This window comes from Oncorhynchus keta, chromosome 34, assembly GCF_023373465.1.
Source record: "Oncorhynchus keta strain PuntledgeMale-10-30-2019 chromosome 34, Oket_V2, whole genome shotgun sequence".
Classification (NCBI taxonomy): domain Eukaryota; kingdom Metazoa; phylum Chordata; class Actinopteri; order Salmoniformes; family Salmonidae; genus Oncorhynchus; species Oncorhynchus keta.
The window spans coordinates 44,939,688-44,958,878 of NC_068454.1; positions in this window are offsets into that span (position 1 = coordinate 44,939,688).

The following is a 19,191-nucleotide window of genomic DNA, read 5'->3' on the forward strand; positions in this document are numbered from 1 at the left end:
GGACAAAAAACGAAGACCGAACAGAGTGAAAGATCCTGTGTGTGTGTGTGTGTGTGTGTGTGTGTTTGTGAGAGTGTGTACGCGTGCGCGTGTGTGATACTGACGCAACATAGGATCGTTATTTTTAGATAACTCATGAGAGGAGTGGGAAAAGGCCAAACAAAGCACTTATACCGTCAAACAGAAGTCATTTGAGGCAAGGGATTGATTACCAAACCACCATAGAAATCCAGATGATATACTCTAGGTGAAATAGACCTAGTAGGCGCCATTTAAGTATTAGGTTCCACTGTTGAAGATGTAATTGCCATGGTATGATTGGCTTAACATTGTGCTCATTAAGTTGCTGCACTCATCTAAGTTGACAGGTTAATTGTGACAGGTGAAAGTATTTATCTGTGGTCTATCATGAATTTTTATCACAACATCAACCTGTCTATTTAAGGCTGGTACAGTAGACCATACTTTATACTTCTGAGGCTTAAATGGATGAGAGACACTGAGCCTTGCCTGTCCTAGGCAGAGATAACGCTGGACAAATAGTTTACAGGTGAACCTCTGTAAATGAGAATGTGTTCTCAGTCAACTTACTTGGCAAAATAAAGGTTAAATAAAAATCTTTATAACACTAAGACTGCACTTTCATGCTGGCTGCAATGAAATTCCAGCCCGTGTAGAAATGGGTCAAGTCCAAGGAGCTCAAACTGTTCTGGGGACTGTGAAGGAGGAAATGTGATTTATGGGTTTGGGCTTAGTAGTGTTAGAGAAGGGGTCCAGTGACCCCCGAACTCAGCACAGTAACTCCAGATGCTCTACCAACCTGCAGTTGTTTTGATGGCCAAGATAGGACTGTTCCCTTCACACAAATGTTCCTTAAAAATGCAAAAAAAAATGAAGCCCTGTCACAAATGAGACATTTAGATCAGGGAATGAGGGGAAAGGCATTCAACTCCCTAACCTCTTTTTAATGTTGATCACTATGGTAACTCAACAAGCAACAGTGTCACAACATTTTGACTGAACTTTCTGTGAATCTCTTTGGAAGTATTTATCAAAAGATTATTGGAAAGGGGAAGTCATTTTTCTGATTGGACCTTTCAAGACTGCCCATGTTTTATATTTAAAAAATGTGTCTTTAGACTAAGTACGTTATCAAATAGTAGAATTATAGTACTGTAATTGTTATACTTATACATGTAATCTGGATAAGCTTATAAATATGTAACAGTGTACACTTTCTGAGTAAGCCCTGTTGGCCGTGTGGGACTTATTGTACAGTACTTCAAGGAAATTACCTCATGGCTGTGATCTATTTGCTGATGAGGGAGTGTTGAGATATCCCATGCCAAGTGTTCAGAGGCTTACTTGTCACAGAGCACTTAATAAAATACATGCTTGGTGACTTTATGTAACCATTCGCTTAGCATGTATTCACTAGTGAAAAGGTCTCCACTCAAATTAGCTGTTGGCAATTAGAAGTGAGACATGGGGTGTACTCACTAGGGACCAAAAGGAATCAAACGGGCTGAAACCGGGAGAGACTAATGTGAATTTGTCTGTTTGCAAAACATTTTGCTACACTGTGCACTAATGAATACACTCATGGCATTCCCACCAAGTCTCTTAGATTGCGCTGCTGGAGCTGTTTAAATGAGGAGTGTGGTGTACCATTATTTTATTCTTCAGAATGTTCAGGTTAGTTTTGTAAAACAAAACAAAAACTGTTAAACTGTTCTCAACAGCTGTGTGTTGCTTGCGTAAGTCTAGTGGCATGGAATCAAACACACACACAAACCATTATGCACTCTGGCACATACAGACATACTGGATACAAGCTTCATTCTGTTTTCCAGTTGGGTTTTGCTCACGCAAGCTTTTTCGTGCTTGCTCTGCAATCTCTTTGTTTGTAAAAGCATCCCCATCCTGAATAACCCATTTAGTGTCCACTGTTTGCATTGATCAATAGTTTAAGCTGTGATAAATAACCAACATGTGTTCCAAGTGTCACCTCTTATCGCTCATCCAAGAGAGGCTAAACACAGCTTGACAAACACAGTGCAGTTATGTGAACTTGATAAGCAGCGTGTGGATTTCACAGTGACAGATGCATTGTTTTGTGTTGTTTTCCCCAATATATTTCCCTGTGCTGCCACAGCTGAGCCTAAGCTAGCTAGCTCTTCCATGGTTCTCCAAGTGGTGTGGTTTGTCCTGAGAGAAGAACTCTGGCAGTGCAAAACTGCTAAGTTGTCAGCCGTCCATGTAGAACAGAAACGAGGGTCACGCCAGACTGGCACCAACCATGTCAGAGTTTCTGTGGGGCATGAGGAGTGACTAAGTGTTGTACTGCTGTGCATTCAGCGTGGGCCAAAGATTACGTAAGATTACGGGATGAATGAAATGACATTTTGACACTGGAGCACCTGGGAAAATAAATAACGAGGGAAACCAACAATTACTATGCTTAAACTTGTCTTTCCTGTTGTTGATGAAGAAATGCATCAGAGGCATTCAAATCAATTGTTTAATTAACAGAAATCAAAAGATCGTCTATCCACATTTTAGGCCTAATGGCTACTGGCTGCCAGTGCAAGTCGGGCAGTTGTCCAGGGAGAGAGTGAGTGAGAGAGCAGCGCCAAGGTAGTTAATTTCAACCAACACAAAGTTTTAGTATACTGTAAATGTGCCCCTGAAAGTGTGTGCCTCCACCACACACTTTTCAGGTGCATATGTACAGCAGTGTTGCATGGTCATTTCACTGCCTTTTCACAAGCTATGGAAGGGGGTGAGAACCACGAGCCTCCTAGGTTTTGTATTAAAGTCAATGTACCAGAGGAGGACGGAAACTAGCTATTCTCCGGCTACATGGTGCTACCCTACAGAGTGCTGTTGAGGCTACTGTAGTCCTTCATTGCAAAACCGTGTGTTTAAATCAATCATTTGGTGGTGTGAATATATTTAGTATAGTTTTATCTGAAAAGGTTAACTTTTTTAATTTTTCACTATTTTAATTTTTCTGGAATTCACTGAGGAGGATGGTCCTCCCCACCTCTGAGGAGCCCCGCCACTGCTTCAGGTCTTGGACAAGTTTGCTCATCACATGCATGGATCACCAAACCATCTCTGTTGCACTGGGGTACACAGATCCTTCTGCTTCTGTTTGCCACAGAACATGTTGTTGTTGTGCAGTAGGCTTGATTTCGAAACCCAGTCAGTTATATTGGTAGACTGATCTATGAGTATGATATCAAAGTGGGGTGAAACGTAACCGAGGTGGTTCAATGAACCATACTCTCCTGATGAAAGCCTTGCTGGAGACTTGAAGTACTTGTCTTAGCTTCCTGAACTCATCCCCACGGGCTTAGCTTAGTGTGCTAACACATTCTTGTGACATGCAGGAGACCTGGTTCAAATCTGATTTGAACCCAGTCACAAGAGCAAGATTAAATAAGGAGTGGAAAGACTATCCTTAGGTCTATGACAGGGCTATTAAACTATATTCTTATAGGGGCCAAATTGTGGTTCCCTTTCAGTCTGTCACTTGGTATAACATACTATGGAGAGTCAACGACAAATCTTATTCACCTGAAGCAAAATGAAATCGCGCCCAACGGGTCAATGGATGCCATAATAACGCAACTTGCATACATTTCCTCAATTCTCAGCTCTTCAACTCGCCTGAAGAAAGAGCGCGTCATGCAACTTTTCAGGCACACGAAGGCTACGAGATTCGGCTCTGACTTAGGTGTCTGTTAGGGAGGAAAGAGTACTCATCCCCTTAGATGTTGCGAGTTTTGGATCTGACTACTTTCTGCTCTGCTTGTATAGCTAAATGCTTCCTCGCTTGGGAAGGATTTGTGTTTGCTTATGCTCCTGCTCTTTAAGCCATTGCTTGCCTTGCTTGAGGTTAACCAGCCGAGTTTGAGCCACCAACCGTGCCCTAGGGCATGTGTTTTCCGAATGAAAATTAAAGATACTCACAAGTGCTGTCCTGTTTGCCTGCGGTGGAAACACGATCAGGAGGCCTTGGCTTGGAACAGTTCGTGTGACCATTGTCTCCGGCTGGTCTGACTTTGTGAGGAATATTGAGGCGGCTGGCAAAGGGTCTTCTGGTGAGGCATCCTTGGGAATGGGGTTGTCTAAGGCCGGTGGAGAGCAGCAGCGGTGGTCGGAGTTCATAGGGGTGTAATGCCAGCCGAGTGAGTCTCATTCCGGTTTCTCTGCCAGTGTTCAGAGTCCGGATTCCAGGGATAAAATACTATTGTAGTGGGGTAATAATGATCATATATGCATATTATACAGTATATACCTCATATGTGACTCATGATAAGACTAAGCAAATAATCAAATAAACATTTTAATAGGCTAAGATCAAGGAATGTTCACAAGGATTGAATATCAAAGTAAGTATTATTCAATAACTGCAAAATGAATGGATTCACATACAAGGCCTAAAGCATTATTCTAGGCATATACTGTAGATCCTAAGGTTAACTTACAAGACAATGCATGAACAAAGAGATGCCTACTAAGCCAGAGGTCTAGCAAATGAGAATCACACCTCCTTCCTCCAGTGGACAGGATACAGGATAAGAGAGAGAATAACAGACCTCATTTCCATTTATACCATCTGAAGGTTTATACCATCCCCAGGGCTCTGTTCTAGGCCCTCTCCTATTCTCGCTATACACCAAGTCACTTGGCTCTGTCATAACCTCACATGGTCTCTCCTATCATTGCTATGCAGACGACACACAATTAATCTTCTCCTTTCCCCCTTCTGATGACCAGGTGGCGAATCGCATCTCTGCATGTCTGGCAGACATATCAGTGTGGATGACGGATCACCACCTCAAGCTGAACCTCGGCAAGACGGAGCTGCTCTTCCTCCCGGGGAAGGACTGCCCGTTCCATGATCTCGCCATCATGGTTGACAACTCCATTGTGTCCTCCTCCCAGAGCGCTAAGAACCTTGGCGTGATCCTGGACAACACCCTGTCGTTCTCAACTAACATCAAGGCGGTGGCCCGTTCCTGTAGGTTCATGCTCTACAACATCCGCAGAGTACGACCCTGCCTCACACAGGAAGCGGCGCAGGTCCTAATCCAGGCACTTGTCATCTCCCGTCTGGATTACTGCAACTCGCTGTTGGCTGGGCTCCCTGCCTGTGCCATTAAACCCCTACAACTCATCCAGAACGCCGCAGCCCGTCTGGTGTTCAACCTTCCCAAGTTCTCTCACGTCACCCCGCTCCTCCGCTCTCTCCACTGGCTTCCAGTTGAAGCTCGCATCCGCTACAAGACCATGGTGCTTGCCTACGGAGCTGTGAGGGGAACGGCACCTCAGTACCTCCAGGCTCTGATCAGGCCCTACACCCAAACAAGGGCACTGCGTTCATCCACCTCTGGCCTGCTCGCCTCCCTACCACTGAGGAAGTACAGTTCCCGCTCAGCCCCGTCAAAACTGTTCGCTGCTCTGGCTCCCCAATGGTGGAACACACTCCCTCACGACGCCAGGACAGCGGAGTCAATCACCACCTTCCGGAGACACCTGAAACCCCACCTCTTTAAGGAATACCTAGGATAGGATAAAGTAATCCTTCTCACCCCCCTAAAAGATTTAGATGCACTATTGTAAAGTGGCTGTTCCACTGGATGTCATAAGGTGAATGCACCAATTTGTAAGTCGCTCTGGATAAGAGCGTCTGCTAAATTACTTAAATGTAAATGTAAATGTAAGGTGTAACTTTCTCAACCCAAAACCAACAACCATTGAACAATCAAATGATACCAAGTTCACAGAGTAACCTGACCACCAAGGCCCAATCTCCACAGGGTGTCACAGCATCTAAAGGCGTGTGTTAGGGATGAAACCAATGTACACCCCTTTGCACAGAGTAATTTAGAGTTCAGCCTTTACAGATAAAAGTAACCACAGATATCATACATACATATAGATAGTTTCAGAGTCCTCTTTAGGGGACAACTTTCAGATAGATACTGAACATGGATATTATAGTATTATTCTATCACACATTCAATAGCCAGTCCTCTGGTTACTGCAACAGAGAAATACATTTTGGCCCCTCAGGTGGAAGGGCTGACCAGTCCTTGGGAATTAATTGTCCTTTGTGCTTTCTTTGTGTTGCTGTACCATTTGATTTGCCATTCAACTCCAGGTGACAGAGAGCACATAAATTAAAGCCGAGCCCACTCTATCCCTGGTTGGCTTTGGAGGGTTTTCAGTGTGAATTGGATGACATCAGTCCAGGACAGTCTGAAGCCACAGCTTTGGATTCGGGGAGTGGGAGAGTGAACCGTTGGTTGTTAATGTGCCTTTGTTGGAGCAATGTCGTAGGGCGGCAGATCACTTGGGTTGGATTGCAGATTTCGCAGATGAGCAAAAGGTGACCTGGGATTTAAGTTTCAGGTTTTAATATCACGTGCACAAGTACAGTGAAATGCCCTTTTTGCAAGTTCCAACCCCAATAATGCAATCAATATCAATGTAGCTCTAAAAATAACATGTGGTAGTAAAAAAATAAGAAGAACATGAGAAAGTAAGAAACTACAGTATATACAGGGTCAGTTACAATACCATATTCACAATGTCTAGGGATACTGGTGTGATAGAGGTGGACATGTACAGGGGTAAGGTGACCTGGCATCAGGATATACAGTTGAAGTCAGAAGTTTACATACACTTAGGTTGGAGTCATTGAGGTTAAAGGCACTGTCAACTTAGTGTGTGCAAACGTCTGACCCATTGGAATTGTGATACAGTGAATTATAAGTTAAATAATCTGTAAACAATTGTTGGAAAAATGAATTGTATCATGCACAAAGTAGATGTCCTAACCGACTTGCCAAAATTATAGTTTATTAACAAGAAATTTGTGGAGTGGTTGAAAAACAAGATTTAACTAGATTGGAAAATTCCAGAAAATGGAGTCACGGCTTTAGAGCTAATTGACATAATTTGAGTCAATTGGAGGTGTACCTGTGGATGTATTTCAAGGCCTACCTTCAAACTCAGTGCCTCTTTGCTTGACATCATGGGTAAATCAAAATAAATCAGCCAAGACCTCAGAAAAAAATGGTAGACCTCCACAAGTCTGGTTCATCCTTGGGAGCAATTTCCAAACGCCTAAAGGTACCACGTTCATCTGTATAAACAATAGTACACAAGTATAAACCCCATGGGACCACGCAGCCGTCATACCACTCAGGAAGGAGACGCGCTCTGTCTCCTAGAGATAAACGTACTTTGGTGCGAAAAGTGCAAATCAATCCCAGAACAACAGCAAAGGACCTTGTGAAACAGCAAGGGTGGTTCGTCACTCCAGTGCCTTGCCGTTCACCTTTGCACCCCTGGGACAAACTACACTCAATCATAGGACCTACTGAAGAGATTCGTTTTCAGTAAAGACTTAAAGGTTGAGACCAAGACTGCCACTGTCACATGGATTGGCAGATCATTCCATAAAATGTTTGTTTAGGAGAAAGCTCTGCCCCCAGCTGTTTGCTTAGAAATTCTAGGAACAAGGAGGCCTGCATCTTGTGACCATATCGTACATGTTGGTATGTACGGCAGAACCAATTGGCGAGATAGGTAGGAGCAAGTCCATGTAGTGCTTTGTATGTTAGCAGAAAAACCTTGAAGTCAGCCTTAGTCTCAACAGAGAGCAAGTGTAGGGAGGCCAGCACTGGGGTAATATGATACAATTTTGAGGTTCTAGTCAAGATTCTAGCAGCCGTATTTAGCATTAATTGAAGTTTATTTAGTGCTTTATCTGGGTAGCCGGAGAGTAGAGCATTGTAGTAATCTAGTCTTGAAGTGACAAAGGCATGGATTTTCTGCATCAAATATTCCATGCATTTTCTGAATATTGCAATGTAAAGAAGATGAAAAAAGGCTACTCTTTAAATATATTTGATATGTTCGTTGAATGGAAGAGATCAGGGTACAGAGTAACGCCGAGGTCCTTCACAGTTTGATTTGTCAATGTTTCAAGGAATACAGGATAATGTGTTTCCATTGATCCGAGGTCCTGGCAGTTCTGTGCAGTCTCAGGACAACTGAGATTTGGAGAAATAGCCATATTTCCAACCTAGTCAGATGACTTCCAATTTGGTAGAGCACCCTTTCCATTCCAATTTTAACACATTTATTTCCATGAGGATCGGACCCTTTTTTTTCAATTTTCACCTAAAATGAAGTACCTAAATCGAACTGCCTGTAGCTCAGGATCCGAAGCAAGGATATGCATATTCTTGTTACAATTTGAAAGGAAACACTGAAAACACTGTTTGTGGAAATGTGAAATTAATGTAGGAGAATATAGCACATTAGGTCTGGTAAAAGATAATACAAGCAAAAAACATGCGTTTTCAAAAAAATTAATTGTTCCATCATCTTTGAAATGCAAGAGAAAGGCCATAATATAATATTGCAGTTTTAGGCGCAATTTCAATTTTGGACACTTGTTGGCAGCAGTGTGAGCAAAATTTCAGATTGATCCAGTGAAGCACTGCAATACAACACAGTATTTTGTATGAAGTCTGCCCAAATGTGCCGAATTGGTCAATTGATACATTTTCAAGTACATAACTACAGAGAGCATACAAAAAATGATATGATAGGTAATACAACATTTTTGTTTACACACTCCCAGGAATGTCAAACATGATGGATCAGTAGCTTATACACTAACTTTCACACATCTCGATAGCCGGGTGGGGTGGGTGTGGAGCTAGAGACAGCAGGGGTTCAAACTGTAGAACCCAGTTCCTACTTTTGAATATAAAAACTATGCTACATTTTATCTCTGGGACCCTCAGGATGGCAAATCAGAGCAAGATTACTGAATGTAAGTACATGATTTACCTTCAGAGATGAATGTATCAAACCAGTTGCAGTGATAAAAGTGTTTTGTTGTTGTGCACTCTCCTCAAACCATAGCATGGTATATTGTACCTTTTATAGCTACTGTAAATTGGACATTGCTGATACATTAATAGGAATTAAAGCTTTCTCTCCATATAAGACATGTCTATGTCCTAGAAAGTTTTCTGTTACTTACGACATCATTCTAGTCACATTAGTGCACGTTAGCATCAACAGTCCTAGTATAGGGACAACGATCCCGTAGAGGTTAAAAATCTATTTTGGATTGACCAATGCAGAAATTTTTAAAAACATGTAACTTAAAAATTTCATATCATGAAATGTCCACTTTAAATATTTCATACATCAGAGCAATCTTGAGGGAATCCTATTTGAGTCAAAAAAAAGATATTCATATGTTAAGTAAGCTATACAAAACCTTGCAGAGAGCCTATCCAACTGACATTCTCTTAGAAAAAGTATTACTATTGGAACCAAGACTTAAAAATAACTGATATTGGCACAAGATGAAGGGAATGTTGGAACATAACTAATGAAATTACAGTTAATGAAAATGTATGCTTAATCCAGTATAAACTAATGTATAGAATGTATTATACAAGAGACAAAATTCACAAATTCTACAGGACAACATAAGAGCCAGGTCTTAAGTGTAAAACTAACAATGACTCAATAACCCTTGCCTTCTGGGAATGTTATACAGTTCAAATGTTATGGGTGGAGTTAGAAAGTTGGCTGTAAGAACTATTACAATGTAAATGTGTTTTAATCCGTCTGTATATTTCAAGACATGGTTTATGAGGGTGCAGTGAGATACCCAATGGGTTGGATGATACTTTTCTCGTCAGTCATCGTGAAGAAACGTATACTTAAAACCTGAAATCAACCAATCCACTGTTGTTAACCCAATGGAAAGGTCAAATGATTTACTATTTAAATGTTGAAAGTGCGTGGGGGACAGAGAGAAACAAAATGGTGCAGTTTGTGGCATTGTGGCAGAGAGTGATGCGGACGCTGGAGATGGGCATGTGAGCATATACAGTACCAGTCAAAAGTTTGGACACACCAACTCATTCAAGGGTCTTTCTTTATTTTTACTATTTTCTACATTGTAGAATAATAGTGAAGACATCAAAACTATGAAATAGCACATATGGAATCATGTAGTAACCAAAAAAGTGTTAAACAAATCAAAATATATTTAATATTTAATATTCTTCAAAGTAGCCATGCTTTTTCTTGATGAGAGCTTTGCACATTCTTGTTATTCTCTCAATTAGCTTCACCTGAAATGCTTTCCCAACAGTCATGAAGGAGTTCCCACATGTGCTGTGCACTTGTTGGCTGCTTTTCTTTCACTCTGCAGTCCAACTCATCCCAAACCATCTCAATTGGTTTGAGGTTGGGTGATTGTGGAGGCAAGGTCATCTGATGCAGCACTTCATCACTCTCCTTATTGATCAAATAGCCCTTACACAGCCTGGAGGTGTGTTGGGTCATTGTCCTGTTGAAAATTCTGCCCAGTCAATTTTTGGCGTTAGATTAATTCATCACTAGGTTTCTCATGAGTCTCAAGCTGCTGGACACTTTAATGCTCAGTGATCAAGTTTCTTGTCTCCACATGTCGACCTCCCTTTGTCTCCCATGACATATTCGTTTGATCTTAATTGAAACCATTCAGACAGAGTATAGGGGAAATCTCGTTCAATCTACTTTACCAAACTTGGCTCCGCAGTATGCTGGCTATGCCAAAGCAGTGGTCTGTTCCCCTCTGCTCAGCCTGATGAGTCATAGTGGGTCATGAGATTGCCAATGTAGAAATGGTTAGAGGGAGAGTCAATTATATTTCAGTTACAGGCCAAAAATGTGAAATGTTTGATTAAACATTGGTGTCTTTCCTTAACTTTTTGTTTAATGCTGGAGCATCCACATAACACAGTCCTCTAGAGCACAGAAGTGGAATGAAGTAATGGCTTTGCTCTGAAGTAACTTGCTTCAAAGGCCATTAAGCAATATTGTGCAGAATCAAGGTCAACGTTCTTTTGTGAGTGTCAGCCCATGCTCCAGTTTATGAAGTGGTCAAGGTTAAACTGAGAGTGTGGGAAGATATATTCTGCCCTTGGTAGTCCTGTCTGTGGTTGAGTGGGAAAGAGAGAAAGAAAGATAAAAAGAGAGGAGGAGCAAGCTCTCCACCACTGTTCTCAGCAGCACTGCACATGCTGAAGCTACAACGTTCGGTGGTGACTCATTCTACTGGCTCTCTGTCTTTCCACAGGAGCCATAAATGCCGGGACCCTTAATTGGTTTCACATTGAGGAGCCTCACTGTAAATACCCTTCATTTATCTGAGTCACAGTGGAAACTGTCTCTAGATTTCTCTGTTTTTCTCTCTCACCGATCCACTTGGGGCCAGGCATTCTGTGGCACAACTGAACACTGTCAGTCAGTCGCCATTGTCCTCCTGGACCTCCCCAAAGCTGAGCGTTCAAGTCGGCATATCTCTCAGGATTGGTTTCTACCAAGTAAAATAGTAAGATGTGGGGAAGTATTTGAGATCTGAGGCAAAAGATGTGGGCCACTGTACTGTAAATGATATCATTATCCCAAGATGGCATAGCAGTCAGACATCCTTTGTCCTCGTCTTGTCGTGTCCCGTATATATATATTTACACCTTTCTTCGCATATCTTTTACATATTTTATTTTCCAAAAACTCAACTTCAAAACACTCTCCTGCAACCTGCCTCACCAATTTAAAAAAAACAGTATTATTTACCTCAAATCTGAAATCCACAATAGAAGCTAGCCAGAAGCTAGCCAGTTTAATGGCTAACGTTAGTATTCAGCTAACCACGGTTTGTGGTCATCAGCTATCCTTTAGCTCTAAAATCTATCGCCATGTTTTGTATAACGCGACTCAAACCAGAACATACCGGACCTATTTTTCTCTCCATATCTCCGGATTTCAACTGCAAGCTCTGGACATTTACACCTGGATCTCGCAGCAAGCTAGCTGCTATCCGTGTGACTATTGGCTTACGTCGATCCCGGAGCAAACATAAATTATTCAGGAACTAGCCAGCTGAAGAGTTCCATCAGCCACTCCTGGGCTACAATCAATCCGGACCCGTTTTACTGCCAATGCGGAGCCCCACCGGGCCTTCACGACTGGATTACCAACGTTATCTGCCCGAGGGAGTTATCCAACTGGCCCCTCGGTCGCAACGTTACCTGAACGCCCATCTGTGGCCCATAATCGTTAGCTGTCTTATCACTGTAGAGCCTCTAGTCCTGCTCACTATACCTTATCCAACCTTTCAGTTCCACCACCCACACATGCGATGACATCACCTGGTTTCAATTATGTTTCTAGAGACAATATCTCTCTCATCATCACTCAATACCTAGGTTACCTCCAATGTATTCACATCCTACCATACCTTTGTCTGTACATTATACCTTGAAGCTATTTTATCACCCCCAGAAACCTCCTATTACTCTCTCTTCCAGACGACCAATTCTCATAGTTTTAGCCGTACCCTTATCCTACTCCTCCTCTGTTCATCTGGTGATGTAGAGGTGAATCTAGGCCCTGCAGTGCCTAGCTCCACTCCTATTCCCCAGGCACTCTCTTTTGATGACTTCTGTAACCGTAATAGCCATGGTTTCATGCATGTTAACATTAGAAGCCTCCTCCCTAAGTTTGTTTTATTCACTGATTTTAGCACACTCTGCCAATCCGGATGTTTTAGCCGTGTCTGAATCCTGGCTTAGGAAGACCACCAAAAATTCTGAAACGTTCATCCCTAACTACAACATTTTCAGACAAGATAGAATGGCCAAAGGGGGCTTTGTTGCAATCTACTGCAAAGACAGCCTGCAGAGTTCTGTCCTACTATCCAGGTCTGTACCCAAACAATTTGAACTTCTACTTTTAAAAATACACCTCTCTAAAAACAAGTCTCTCACCGTTGCCGCCTGCTATAGACCACCCTCTGCTCCCAGCTGTGCTCTGGACACCATATGTGAACTGATTGACCCCTATCTGTCTTCAGAGCTCTTGCTGCTAGGCGACCTAAACTGGAACATGCTTAACACCCCAGCCATTCTACAATCTAAGCTTGATGCCCTCAATCTCACACAAATTATCAATGAACCTACCAGGTACCAGCCCAAAGCCGTAAACACAGGCACGCTCATAGATATCATCCTAACCAACTTGCCCTCTAAATACAACTCTGCTGTTTTCTCAGCGATCACTGCCTCATTGCCTGCATCCGTAATGGGTCAGCGGTCAAACGACCTCCACTCATCACTGTCAAATGCTCCCTGAAACACTTCAGCGAGCAGGCCTTTCTAATCGACCTGGCCGGGGTATCCTGGAAGGATATTGATCTCATCCAGTCAGTAGAGGATGCCTGTTTTTTTTTAAATGCCTTCCTCACCATCTTAAATAAGCATGCCCCATTCAAGAAATTTAGAACCAGGAACAGATATAGCCCTTCTCTCCAGACCTGACTTCCCTTAACAAACACAAAAACTTAGAAAAGTTAGAAAAGCCAAGGCTAGCTTTTTAAAGCAGAACTTTTCTTCCTGCAACACACACTCAAAAAGGTTTTGGGACAGTGTAAAGTCCATGGAGAATAAGAACATCTCCCCTCAGCTGCCCACTGCACTGAAGATAGGAAACACTGTCACCACCGATAAATCCACTATAATTGAGAATTTCAATAAGCATTTTTCTACGGCTGGCCATGCTTTCCACCTGGCTACCCCTACACCGGTCAACAGCTCTGCACCACCCACAGCAACTCGCCCAAGCCTTCCCCATTTCTCCTTCTCCCAAATCCAGTCAGCTGATGTTCTGAAAGAGCTGCAAAATCTGGACCCCTACAAATCAGCCGGGCTAGAAAATCTGGACCCTTTCTTTCTAAAATGATTTGCCGAAATTGTTGCCACCCCTATTACTAGCCTGTTCAACCTCTCTTTCGTGTCGTCTGAGATTCCCAAAGACTGGAAAGCAGATGCGGCCTCTTCAAAGGGGGAGACACTCTTGACCCAAACTGCTACAGACCTATACCTATCCTACCCTGCCTTTCTAAGGTCTTCGAAAGCCAAGTCAACAAACAGATTACCGACCACTGTAATCTGAAGCATTTATTTGGGCTGCAATTTCTGAGGCTGGTAACTATAATTAACTTATCCTCTGCAGCAGAGGAAACTCTGGGTCTTCCTCTCCTGAGCCAGTTTCATCATAGCGTTTGATGGTTTTTGTGACTGCAGTTGAATAAAGTTCTTGAAATGTTACGGATTGACTGAACTTCATGTCTTAAAGTAACTATGGACTGTCATTTCTCTTTGCTTATTTGAGCTGTTCTTTCCATTTTATGGACTTGGTCTTTTACCAAATAGGGTTATCTTCTGTACACCATCCCTACCTTGTCACAACGCAACTGATTGGCTCAAACACATTAAGAAGGAAAGAAAGTCTACAAATGAACTTTTAACAAAGCACACCTGTTAATTGAAATGCATAAAGCTAGTTGAGAGAATGCCAAGAGTGTGCAAAGCTGTCATCAATCAAAGGATGCTACTTTGAAGAATCTCAAATATATTTAGATTTGTTTAACACTTTATTGGTTACTACATGATTCCACATGTGTTATTTCATAGTTTTGATGTCTTCACTATTATTCTACAATGTAGAAAAAGTGAAAATAAAGAAAAACCTTGGAATGAATAGGTGTGTCCAAACTTTTGACTGGTACTGTATTTACTTATGGTGCTGCCTAAGCCAAACAATTTGTCTTTTAAATTATCTGAGTATAAAATATTTAACTTAATCAGTAATACAAAAGTTATACTTAAACCTGAACTGGTTATTCAGTAGATTAGTAAGAATGGCTCACCCCTTGTTCAAAAATGTCATTTTTCCATATCCAGATTACAACCTCTCACTTCCAGTAAATTGAAAATGGAACCTTGTTTAAAATATTTCCCTTTCTAAAACAAGTCATACAAACCTGGTTGCAATTCCAGTTTCATTCTCCAGAAAATATATAACATTTATTACAACAAATATTATAGTTAAATTCATATATAGTAATAGATTTTTAAAAAAATCATTCTTTATGGATAAAAAAGGAATTACCTTTGTTAATGATATTATGAATAGGAAAGGTAGTTACTGTATGTAGCTATGTAGTTATCTAGCTAGCCAGCTAGCTAATAATTATAGCTATGGGGATCATAGCAAGGGAGCTACAGTAACTAGCTAGTTACATTTTACTGGTGAAATAACAATCCTGCAACAACCCTCTCTGGCTGGCTAGCTATAGATTGAATCACTAGCCAGTTCATTTTAGCTCTGAATAATGCCTAATGACAAATGCTCTTCAAGTTGTCAATATGGGCATTTTATGTAGTATAGCTATCAAATAAAACATGAATATCATAAAAATATATTTTTATTTATTTAACTAGGAAAGCCAGTTAAGAACACATTTTTATTTACAATGACAGCCTGAACAAGGAACTGCCTTGTTCAGGGGCAGAATGACAGATTTTTACCCTGTCAGCTCTGAGATTTATTTAGAATTTAAAAAATATATATATATATATATATATTATATATTTCACCTTTATTTAACCAGGTAGGCTAGTTGAGAACAACTTCTCATTCACAACTGTGACCTGGCCAAGATAAAGCAAAGTAGTGCGACACAAACAACAACACATGGAATAACAAACATACAGTCAATAATACAATAGAAAAAGTCTATACACAGCGTGTGCAAATGAGGTAGGATAAGGGGGTGAGGCAATAAATAGGCCATAGAGGCTAAAAAATTACAATATAGCAATTACAAACTGGAGTGATAAAGGTGCAGAAGATGAGTGTGCAAGTAGTGATACTGGGGTGCAAAGGAGCAAAATAAATAAAATAAATAACAGTATAGAGATGAAGTACTTGGATGGATTTGATCTATCAACCTTTCGGGTTATTTTATTTTTATTTCACCTTTATTTAACCAGGTAGGCTAGTTGAGAACAAGTTCTCATTTGCAACTGCGACCTGGCCAAGATAAAGCATAGCAGTGTGAACAGACAACACAGAGTTACACATGGAGTAAACAATTAACAAGTCAATAACACAGTAGATAAAAGGGGGAGTCTATATACAATGTGTGCAAAAGGCATGAGGTAGGTGAATAATTACAATATTGCAGATTAACACTGGAGTGATAAATGATCAGATGGTCATGTACAGGTAGAGATATTGGTGTGCAAAAGAGCAGAAAAGTAAATAAATAAAAACTGTGGGGATGAGGTAGGTGAAAATGGGTGGGCTATTTACCAATAGATTATGTACAGCTGCAGCGATCGGTTAGCTGCTCAGATAGCTGATGTTTGAAGTTGGTGAGGGAGATAAAAGTCTCCAACTTCAGCGATTTTTGCAATTCGTTCCAGTCACAGGCAGCAGAGTACTGGAATGATAGGCGGCCGAATGAGGTGTTGGCTTTAGGGATGATCAGTGAGATACACCTGCTGGAGCGCGTGCTACGGATGGGTGTTGCCATCGTGACCAGTGAACTGAGATAAGGCGGAGCTTTACCTAGGATGGCCTTGTAGATGACCTGGAGCCAGTGGGTCTGGCGACGAATATGTAGCGAGGGCCAGCTGACTAGAGCATACAAGTCGCAGTGGTGGGTAGTATAAGGTGCTTTAGTGACAAAACGGATGGCACTGTGATAAACTGCATCCAGTTTGCTGAGTAGAGTGTTGGAAGCGATTTTGTAGATGACATCGCCGAAGTCGAGGATCGGTAGGATAGTCAGTTTTACTAGGGCAGAATAGAAAGCCGACTCTTGATTTGATTTTCGATTGGAGATGTTTGATATGGGTCTGGAAGGAGAGTTTGCAGTCTAGCCAGACACCTAGGTACTTATAGGTGTCCACATATTCAAGGTCGGAACCATCCAGTGTGGTGATGCTAGTCGGGCATGCGGGTGCAGGCAGCGATCGGTTGAAAAGCATGCATTTGGTTTTACTAGCGTTTAAGAGCAGTTGGAGGCCACGGAAGGAGTGTTGTATGGCATTGAAGCTCGTTTGGAGGTTAGATAGCACAGTGTCCAATGACGGGCCGAAAGTATATAGAATGGTGTCGTCTGCGTAGAGGTGGATCAGGGAATCGCACGCAGCAAGACCAACATCATTGATATATACAGAGAAAAGAGTCGGCCCGAGAATTGAACCCTGTGGCACCCCCATAGAGACTGCCAGAGGACCGGACAGCATGCCCTCCGATTTGACACACTGAACTCTGTCTGCAAAGTAATTGGTGAACCAGGCAAGGCAGTCATCCAAAAAACCGAGGCTACTGAGTCTGCCGATAAGAATCTGGTGATTGACAGAGTCGAAAGCTTTGGCAAGGTCGATGAAGACGGCTGCACAGTACTGTCTTTTATCGATGGCGGTTATGATGTCGTTTAGTACCTTGAGTGTGGCTGAGGTGCACCCGTGACCAGCTCGGAAACCAGATTGCATAGCGGAGAAGGTACGGTGGGATTCGAGATGGTCAGTGACCTGTTTGTTGACTTGGCTTTCGAAGACCTTAGATAGGCAGGGCAGAATGGATATAGGTCTGTAACAGTTTGGGTCCAGGGTGTCTCCCCCTTTGAAGAGGGGGATGACTGCAGCAGCTTTCCAATCCTTGGGGATCTCAGACGATATGAAAGAGAGGTTGAACAGCCTGGTAATAGGGGTTGCGACAATGGCGGCGGATAGTTTCAGAAATAGAGGGTCCAGATTGTCAAGCCCAGCTGATTTATATGGGTCCAGGTTTTGCAGCTCTTTCAGAACATCTGTTATCTGGATTTGGGTAAAGGAGAACCTAGAGAGGCTTGGGCGTGGAGCTGCGGGGGGGCCAGAGCTGTTGGCTGAGGTAGGAGTAGCCAGGCGGAAGGCATGGCCAGCCGTTGAGAAATGCTTGTTGAAGTTTTCGATAATCATGGATTTGTCGGTGGTGACCGTCTTCCCTAGCCTCAGTGCAGTGGGCAGCTGGGAGGAGGTGCTCTTGTTCTCCATGGACTTCACAGTGTCCCAGAACTTTTTGGAGTTGGAGATACAGGATGCAAACTTCTGCCTGAAGAAGCTGGCCTTAGCTTTCCTGACTGACTGCGTGTATTGGTTCCTGACTTCCCTGAACAGTTGCATATCGCGGGGACTGTTCGATGCTATTGCAGTCCGCCACAGGATGTTTTTGTGCTGGTCGAGGGCAGTCAGGTCTGGAGTGAACCAAGGGCTGTATCTGTTCTTAGTTCTGCATTTTTTGAACGGAGCATGCTTATCTAAAATGGTGAGGAAGTTACTCTTAAAGAATGACCAGGCATCCTCAACTGACGGGATGAGGTCAATGTCCTTCCAGGATACCCGGGCCAGGATGATTAGAAAGGCCTGCTCACAGAAGTGTTTTAGGGAGCGTTTGACAGTGATGAGGGGTGGCCGTTTGACTGCGGCACCGTAGCGGATACAGGCAATGAGGCAGTGGTCGCTGAGATCCTGGTTGAAGACAGCGGAGGTGTATTTGGAGGGCCAGTTGGTCAGGATGACATCTATGAGGGTGCCCTTGCTTACAGAGTTAGGGTTGTACCTAGTGGGTTCCTTGATGATTTGTGTGAGATTGAGGGCATCTAGCTTAGATTGTAGGACTGCCGGGGTGTTAAGCATATCCCAGTTTAGGTCACCTAACAGAACAAACTCTGAAGCTAGATGGGGGGCAATCAATTCACAAATGGTGTCCAGGGCACAGCTGGGAGCTGAGGGGGGTCGGTAGCAGGCGGCAACAGTGAGAGACTTATTTCTGGAGAGAGTAATCTTCAGAATTAGTAGTTCGAACTGTTTGGGTATGGACCTGGAAAGTATGACATTACTTTGCAGGCTATCTCTGCAGTAGACTGCAACTCCTCCCCTTTGGCAGTTCTATCTTGACGGAAGATGTTATAGTTGGGTATGGAAATCTCTGAATTTTGGTGGCCTTCCTGAGCCAGGATTCAGACACGGCAAGGACATCAGGGTTAGCAGAGTGTGCTAAAGCAGTGAGTAAAACAAACTTAGGGAGGAGGCTTCTGATGTTGACATGCATGAAACCAAGGCTTTTTCGATCACAGAAGTCAACAAATGAGGGTGCCTGGGGACATGCAGGGCCTGGGTTTACCTCCACATCACCCGCGGAACAGAGAAGGAGTAGTATGAGGGTGCGGCTAAAGGCTATCAAAACTGGTCGCCT